The sequence below is a fragment of the Pantherophis guttatus genome, chromosome 2, assembly GCF_059756535.1.
Source record: "Pantherophis guttatus breed Tessera chromosome 2, ASM5975653v1, whole genome shotgun sequence".
In the NCBI taxonomy this organism is placed as follows: Eukaryota; Metazoa; Chordata; class Lepidosauria; order Squamata; family Colubridae; genus Pantherophis; species Pantherophis guttatus.
The window spans coordinates 119,033,679-119,043,240 of NC_142064.1; positions in this window are offsets into that span (position 1 = coordinate 119,033,679).

The window sequence follows — 9,562 nt, forward strand, 5'->3', positions numbered from 1 at the left end:
AATAGCAGGGAGCCATTTTTGCTTTGTGAAGGCGGTTGAAGGCCATAGTGGTAGGGCCATGATACAAAGTGTGAAAGGCCAGGGGAAAATAAAGATTAAGGGCAACATTAAAATCTAATTTTAAAACATGAAAACTGGTGAGTTAGTTTTGTGAAACGCTTCCTGTTCTTTTATTATTTTCTTCCAGGTACAATTTGTGTCTGTTGTTCTTTCTTCCAGGTTGCTATGATGCTTATGAGAATTCCTCTCGTGTAAGTTTTACTTGTTTCCCATATGGTTGTCTCTGGCATCCCCAGGAGTCATATATATTTCTAAAAAGCATTTTAATTCCTCCTTGCATTTAGTAGTATATCTTCTTGAAGAAGTAACAAATCATCATGGTATATTTGGTCCAGTGACTAATACAGGCTATGTATCATCAAATAGAAAATGACATCACTGTCTGTTTTTCTAGGATAGGAATGAGGTCTTATTTAAAAATCAATACCCAGAATTACTTGCTTTTCCCTTCACCACTAATCTATGAAAAAGCCAACAAGTGTTGTCGAATTGCCTCTTCTTCACTCAGTGTTTTTAGTTTTTAATATAATGTCTACTTCTATGTGTTTTAACTACTCACTTACCTACCCTATCCTGGATTAATGTAGCCACTGAAAGGAAAATATTTCCAATAATCAACTTTTATTGCTGCCTGTCCTTCTCCATTTTTCTCTTACTCATATAAACATGATGGGTATCATCTATTAATCTTTTTTTTTTTTTTTTGAATACCATAGCAGCATTATAAAAAGTAGAGCCTCTGCCCATTTAAATCCTGGGTAGATAACTTGATAACTAAATCCGTGTTTCTTAAACTTTTTTCCCTTCAGAATCCTTTCCCATTTTTAAAAATTATGGAAGACCCCAAAAGAACTTTTGGTGTTATGACTTATACTGGGTTTAATTTAATTTAATTTAATTTAAGAGCCTTGGTAGTACAGGGGTTTAAGGCACCCTGTTATTAAGTTGATTAAGACCAGCTGCCTGCAATTACTGCAGGGTTCGAATCTCGCCAAGGCTCAAGGTTGACTCAGCCTTCCATCCTTTCTAAGGTAGGTGAAATGAGGACCCAGTTGTGGGGGCAAAAAGCTGACTTTGTATAAATATACAAAAGGATGAAGGCTATTGCTGAGCACATTGTAAGCCGCCCTGAGTCTTCGGAGAAGGGCGGCATATAAATCAAATTAAAAAAAAAAATGTGGTTTACCGCATTAAAAATTAAAACTGATTTATTTGCTGTCACTATCACTGCTCATTATTATTTGATGAGATTTTAATACTGTATTATTTTTCAATATAGGTTGCAAATAATTTTCATTTTTCATATCCCTGAGAGAAACTTAGGGGACCCCTGGGGAGTCCTCAGGCCACGCTTTGAGAAACACTACAATAGGTGTTGCCACTAACTAACCTGGGCTCATCTTGAAAAGCTAAGCAGGGCTGGACTTGGTTAATGTTTGGATGGGAGCCTATTAGGCTGTAGGTGAGAGCTAGACTGAGAAGTGAAATTGAAAAACTTCCTTGAAAAAGTCAGTAACAAAGCACTTCCATAATGTGGTAAAGAAAACTACACAGTTGCATTCATGATGCCTTTAGCTTGATCTGAAGGTTCAGATTGCATCTTTCTAGATGCAATAAACTCCAGTTCTCATCTAATTAGCATGGCCAGAAATCAGGTATTATGAAAACTGACGTAAGCTACACATGGAGGAGCAGAATTCATCTCTCCTTAATTTTATCCAATGATTGCGAATGAAGAAAGGATTCTAAGGGTTAAATCAAAAGGTCAAGATATGTGTACCTAAATGGCCAAAAGAGCTTCCCATCAAGATTTCTTTGAGGCTTTAGCAAACCTCTTTTTGTAAAACAAGTAAGCAGTCATCATCCAGGTCAATCTCTTCACTTATAATTTGTTTCCACTTTAACCGTTATCTGGATTTTATAATCCACACTTCTTTTTATTTTCACATATTTCAACAATTTCTTTATATTCTAATATTTCTGCATGAGGTTTGTTTCAGCTCTTTATCCTGACTTCTTTCAAGGTGGAAATAGAATATCAACAGAAACAGACATCACTGCTGATATTGTAGCTGCTAGTTTCTGTCCCCATTCTTCAAATATCTCCAGGAATATTTCAAATGTCATGCCTTGTTCTGTTGTTCTGTCTCAATGCTGACCGAAAAGGGAGGGGGGGAAGCAACCCTGTCTCTCTCTCTCTCTCTCTCTCTCTTTTCCTTTTATACTGGAATCTCATCCAGTGTCCAATTTCTGAAATCATAAAGCCTTAGGTTTCTGTTGTGACTTAAGGGAAACCAAACAATTTAGTTCCCACAAAGGTGCTATTTATTTGTATAATTATTTCCAAAATCTTTTAGCAAAAGTCCTATGGTTCCAAATTTATCTGGTCCCTTAATTCACTTATAACTTTTTTTTTAAATGAAGTCTTATTTCGATTTTTGCCATTTACTTCAAAATCCTGACATTCTTGTGCTTATAGTTAATTTTTCTTTTACTTCGGAATGAGGGTAAACTCATCAGGTGGCTATGCAAATTTATCATTTTGAAGATCTTTATTAGCCTTAAAATAGTTAAATAGATAATTTCCAAAAGTAATTAGAAAGTGAGGCTAGCAATATAAAAGGCTCCATTATGGTTGAGAGCATCATGGCTTTCCTTTGTCTCCTGGTAACCAAACTCATGAGAAACCAATATTCTGCAGTCTTCTCATGAAGAAAAGCTAATAGAAGCATAAGTGGGCAATCTCTCATCCTCTCCTTATTTGGGGAGGTTTTGTGGGGCCAGCTTATTCCCTGGTGTGTTTTTTTTTTAGCATTTCCCCTCATTTGGAGACATGCTGACTCACCATTCCTCATCTGGAAGTTCCTGGCAGATGAAGAACGTTTCAGTGCTAGATTTAGGCTTTTGTTAGGCACTGAAATTGGGTGCATGAATGAGAAGAAGAAGCAAAGATGAGTCTACCAGTAGCTCCCATCATCACTGGAAAACCTAAAGAAAATCAGGAATTGAAAGGGGCTTGGCAGCATCAGCATTTAGCTTACGTTGTCTGGTCTCAAAAGCTAAATAGGGTTAGACCTGGTCACTGGTGAAATCCAATTTTTTTTTACTACCGGTTCTGTGAGCGTGGCATGGCTTGGTGGGCGTGGCAGGGGAAGGATACTGCAAAATCTCCATTCCCACCCCACTCCAGGGAAAGGATACTGCAAAATCCCCATTCTCTCCCCACTCCTAGGGGAAGGATATTGCAAAATCTCCATTCCCACCCCACCCTGGGGCCAGCCAGAGATGGTATTTGCCAGTACTCCGAACTACTCAAAATTTCTGCTATCGGTTCTCCAAACTGCTCAAAATTTCCGCTACCAGTTCTCCAGAACCTGTCAGAACCTGCTGGATTTCATCCCTGGACCTGGTTAATATTTGGTTGGGAGATCACCCTCAGAATATCTCTTAAACTGGGAAGCTGAAAAATAGCCAGAAAGACAGCAATGAAAACTGCCCTGACATATCTATAATGAAGTCATCAGAAGCTGAATTCAACTGGAGGAAGACTTTACTGTTTTTTAAGCCACGACATAGCCATACAGTCATACAGTCACCATCCAGAGATCAGTGTAAATAACTATGGAGCACGGGGTAGTGAACAATTTTGTTTTGATGTCTCACCACTCTATTAATTAGGTTTAAATGAAATTGCAAACATCTATATAGTACAAATATGATGGATGCTGTTTGAGAAGGCTCATTCTGAGGGCATTTCCAAAATTTTACATTGGTGGCCTCACTGCTTGCTTGAACGCACATTAGCCATCTCAGGTCACCATGTAAGGATCTATAAAAGCTGCTTGCTAGAGCCAGTCACAAAACCAGCCAAGGGAAGAGTACCAAAACAGGAGGCAGCCTGCATGTATTCTCATCCCCACTCTTCCATTTGCCATGCTTTTTTAATGGAAGATAGAAAGAGCAAAGTCCCTTTTGATTACAGTATGTTAGGATGGGAGTAGAAGCCAAACTTAGCTTAGCTTCTAAGAGGTGAAGAGCAGGGTTGGGGCATGACAGGAATTCCCACTGATAGGAAGCCTCCCTGCTCTGTAACTCCAGAATAATTGCCATGAAACAGTCCTTGTCATTTTTCCTTTGGACTGGAAGCTGAGTCAATTAACTTCTGGAATGAATGAACTCATTTTTCATTAAACTGGTCATGGCAAGTCTCATGCTGTCATGGAGATGTGCAATAGCAGCTCTGAGCTCACATCTGTGGCCCTAAGCCTGGACAGCCAAAAGCTGTCAAAAACCACCTAGAATCCTGGCCTCTAAAAGTTGAATCTTTTCCCGAATAAGAATACAGTATACAGTAATGAGTTAGAAAATGTATTTGAAGACAGGTGCCTTATTAAGGTCTAATAAGAGGGAGACTATCAGCACATGATCATTGTTTTGCTAATTGTTTTGGGTTTATTCTTGGCACCCATTGTAGGTTCTTTATGTTGCATAAATACCGTTCTTTTTATTGTTTGTTAAGGTGTTGTGAATTGCTTAAGAATCACATCTGCAAGATGAGCAGCAATATAAATCGAATAAATAAATCTTGGCAGTTGACTCAGATCAGAAGTAATTCTTTTCTCAGCACAAATCGTATAGAATCTGCTTAACAAGATTTACTGAAATGAAAAGGACAGGGCCACAAGAATTTTTATTCTAAGGTAGGCATTCTAAGAAGCAGCTTCCCTCCTGGGGAATAGTTTGCCCCCCAAAACAAGAGTTGACAACACTCTCATGGCCTTTTGGAGATTAGCTAAAATCAGGATCTTTCAGGAGACCAGCACCAGGTATGGAGAAGATGCCATCACATTGTGATTGTGCATCTTACATTATGACTGTACTGTGTTGTGTTTATTTCCTGCACTGCAGTCCCGTAGAAAAATGGTTTATAAAGGTATACATGAGTAAATATAAATAATTTGAGAAGCGTCACTCCAGACATTCACTGTCTCTGGAGCAGGGTCTTGGCAGCAAGCAGGCCAGTTTGTAATGAATGACATGGGGCCTAACACAAAACCATACAATATACTATGTTTGCTTCTCTTCTGCCAGCATTCACTCTAGTGCTCTTGAGGTCTCCGTCACTGCCTGATTCCATCCTCTGACCCAGCTTTGTGGAGAATACGGGAATCACACACTGGCATCTCTAAGCAAGTAATGGAGAAACCAAATGATCCAGCCAAGAAATGAGATCATCTGTTTTTACGTACTGCATCTTCCATTAAACTGGTGAGTAGGGGAGGGAGGCTTTTAAGGGCTGATGAAACCAGCCCTTTGTTTATCAGGATGATTCTTGCTGTCTCTCAGCTCCTTTGTGTGTAAGGCTGATGTGCTCCTGGCAGATCTTTCCCTTTCAAAAGAAATGATGTCATTAGAGAGGTAGCCTCAAAGGGGGCAGTAGCATTTCAATGGAGAGAATGGTCCACTGACCACAGAAGAATGCATGGGGAAGAAGAGGGGTGGTAGCTATTGACCAGCATAAGAGCCCAAGTGGTTCAGTCCAAGGTCACCATCCTGTTTCCCACAGTGGTCTGTGTGGGATGCCCACAATTATTTGTATGTTTATTTTTAAAATAATAATAATAATAATAATAATAATAATAATAATAATAATAATAATAATAATTTTATTTCTATACCGCCCTTCTCCCGAAGGACTTAGGGAGTCCAATTTAAAAACACAAGACACAACAATGATTAAAAATTAAAATAATTAAATAGATTTGGCCGGTTTAAAACCCCAAAAATTTAAAATACCCCAAATGCACACTGTATATCCTGACCTTCAAAGCAGTTTTCCCAAGGTGGTTTAGTGATCCTTCAAAATTGCAGTTAAAATACTGAAGTAAGAACAGTAGGTAATAATATATCACTTACAGACAGCAAAAGTCAAAACCTCTGGATGAAATCACTTTAAAAGTTCCACTGTAGCCTAAAAATTAATATATTTAAAAATTAAATAAAATGTAATTCGGGGGATGGATTCTCTACACAGCAAAGCACCAGGTATGCTTTGCTGGGTAGAGAATTTCAAAGTTGGGAAACCACCACTGAAAAGGATTACTCTAACTAGTGTATCCCCAAAAATAGGGACAACAGAATAAGGCCTCTGATATAACCTTAAATTCAGTGGTGGGTTGCTCCCGGTTCTGTCTGGTTCTTGCGAACCGGTAGTAAAAGTGGCGGGAGGCTCTGCCCACCTGCCTGGATGTTATAATTGACAATCTGTGCATGCGCAGAAGTGCGTGTGTGCGTACTCCCGTTGCGAAGCAGTAGTAAAGGTAAGTAGAACCCACCCCTTCTTAAATTGTCTATATAGACTATCAGGCTTCCTTTGGCTCCCGTTTTTAATTTCCCAGAAATTCTACACTGCATGCTAGAACTGATGTTCATTAGAACATCAGAGCCAGTGCTAACTAGCTCTGATAGTTACTGCAGATATCTCAACATATATCCTTACATTCAATGCCTTCACTTCCTGCTTTTTCAACATACTTTACAATTCCACACTTAGTTCCAAGTGACAAATCCCTATTTACATTCTGCACATTCCTGGACTGTAAAACTCTAACCCCAACACAATCAGTCCCAAACTGTAAAGGATATTTAAAGTTAATAGCAGAATTGCATCTTGAATACAACCAGAAATGAACTGGAAGCCATTGAAGATGACCACAATCCATATTTCACTTGGCACTCTAGCTTTCAAATTACAAGCTAATGGAAGTTTCTGAACAGTCTTTTTTAAAAAAATATCTGCAGTTTTAATTAAGACATTTTAGGGAAAATATAAAAACAGGAAAGGGGGAAAAAAGCAAAAGAATGGAATACAGGGTAGGATGCAAATATACAAATAAGGAAATTACAAATGTACATATTATAATGTTGCAGTAAATGTTAATTGATTATAAATAACTGAAACCATTATTTTGTTTTTAAAAGCATGTGAATCATTATTAAGCTCTAAGCAGAGCATAAATATCAAGGATCAAAGTATGAGTCATAGAATTACCGTATTTTTTGGACTATAAGACACACCGGTGTATAAGACGCACCAAGATTTCAAAGAGGTAAGCAAGAAAAAAACTTGGAACTTCTGTAAAATATTTAAGGCGGCTCCACAGCGTACAGGTACTTCTTGACTTACGACCGCAATTGGGAGCAGTATTTTCTTTGCTAAACAAGACAGTTGTTAATCGAGTCACGTCTGATTTTATGATCTTTTTGACACGGTTGTTAAGCAAAGCACTGTAGTTGTTAAGTGAATCATGTGGTGGTTAAGCAACTCCAGCTTCCCCATTGACTTTGCTTGCCAGAAAGCCAGTTGGAAAGGTCGCAAAAGGGGATCATGTGACCCCAGGACTCTGCAACCATCGTAAATACGTGCCAGTTGCCAAGCACCCAAATCTTGATCATGTGACTGTAGGGACCCTACAATGGTCATTAAGTGCAAGGACCAGTAATATCTCAGTAATACATGCCATTGTAATTTCAAATGGTTACTGAATGGATGGTTGTAAGTCGAGGACTACCTGAGATTTAGGCAAGAGAAAGGCCTGACCAAAAATGATTTGTGGAGACTTCAGGAGAGAATAAGGAAAGAAAATTCCAGAGGTATAACATCACTGAAGGCGCTCTGGTTCACATTTCTCTGATTTCTATTTCAAATCGCTTCTTCTGATCACTCAAGATGGACTTTGGGAGTGGGGGATGAGGTTGTTTGATGCGAGTATATTGATCTTTTATCTCTCTGGCAGGCCTATTGATCCTCCAGCAGCTTCACAGTCCTATGAATCAGGTTTATAGATTTCATTATTAGGACTATTGGTCATCTGGGAGATCAAGAGTCCTGTCAGAAGAGGCATTACAGAGAGGGAAAGTGGGGGTCAGTGGCTAAATAAATAAACCCAATTAAGATTTGAATCCCCAATTCATTCCAGCTATACGTTCAGTTTTCCCACAAGTAGGTGATGCTGGGTGGAAGAGGAAAGGACCATAGGGAATCTACCAACTGCCACTCTGAAAGATGCCCACATTGCACAATTATATGAGCACGGCTGCACTACCTGGCATTGTTGCTCAGAAGTGGTAAAGGTTGAGTTTTAAACACAGTACAAGTTATGTCAATATACTTGCCCCACAATAGGGAGACAGACAGGATAAAAGCACATTAACATGGCTGTGAGGAAGAACTCCTGGCACAGAGTCTTTACTCCCTCATGTTATATTTGGTTACCACAATGGTAAGCTTGTTCATTGATTCAGAATAATCCTTCCGCCCCACTTTTTAAATTTTTTTTAAAAATATCAAAAATGGTAGAATATATACAACATGAGGAAGAAATGGGAAGAGGGTTGGTACAAATATCAGTGAATTCCTCTGATGGTCCTCCTCCAGGTCTGTGATCTTAAGGATTGCAAAGTGTCAGTGCCACATTGCAGAGTGCATGTCTTGTGCAGCTTTTACTGCTTGGGAAAGGACACATAATGGAATCCACTGAGAACTGAAAGCATTTAATAAACTCCTCCAGGGCACTTATCAAAGTCAAGCACCTGGAAGTAAAAGGTCCCAGACCCCAAAGCTATAATTGCCTCCTCCGCTACTGCATCTCTGATGTTCTGTCACCCTCAGGTTCTCACCATCTCTCAGAGAAAACCCTGGAATCCTTTATGTGCTTTTCTGAAACTACTCAAGATCAATACAGGAACTCTTATTGGGAACTGTTAGGGGATGGCCTCATTGCCTTGAGATCAGTGGCCAAGATCTCCCCAAAAGTCAGCCCCACCTGATCCTGTAGAAAGCAAGATGAAAAAGACAACATCTGCCTTTAATCTACTGTTGGAACTTCCTTTCTCAGGTGTCTTCATACCACTACCTTTATTGTGAGGTCCCCCAGTCTGAAGCTTTTATTCCACTGAAAGCACTGAAGCAATGCAGTAGACTCGTCTCTATTATCATATGCCATGTAGGCCTAATCCAATACTAAATTTATTAGAATAGCTACATATCCTCCCATTCTTCAAGGCTATTCCCTGTGCCTTTACATAGGAGGAGATTGTGAATTAGTAATTAACAAGGGCTAATTTTGAAAGCATCATTCCTACTCAAATTAGGGCCTTTGGCCTTCGTCATAGGACATTATTATCATTAGCTCTGCAGCCAATCACTATTGGGGAACATTTTCCTCCAGTGATCCCTGTTATCCAGCACATCAGGAACCCGATTGCTGATAGTCTTCCTAATTAACTTCTCCATCCCTTTAGTATTACAGGTGACCTCAATTAACAACCACTTATTCAGTTTGAATTTATGACAGTGCTGCACAAGTGATAGTTAGGTCTAGTCTTCAAACTTATGTAGATTGCAGCATCCCCAGTCATATGATTGCCATTTGCAACTTTCTTTGCCAACTTCTTGCAAGCAAAGTCAATAGGAAAGCTGGCAGGAGGTCACAAACATGAC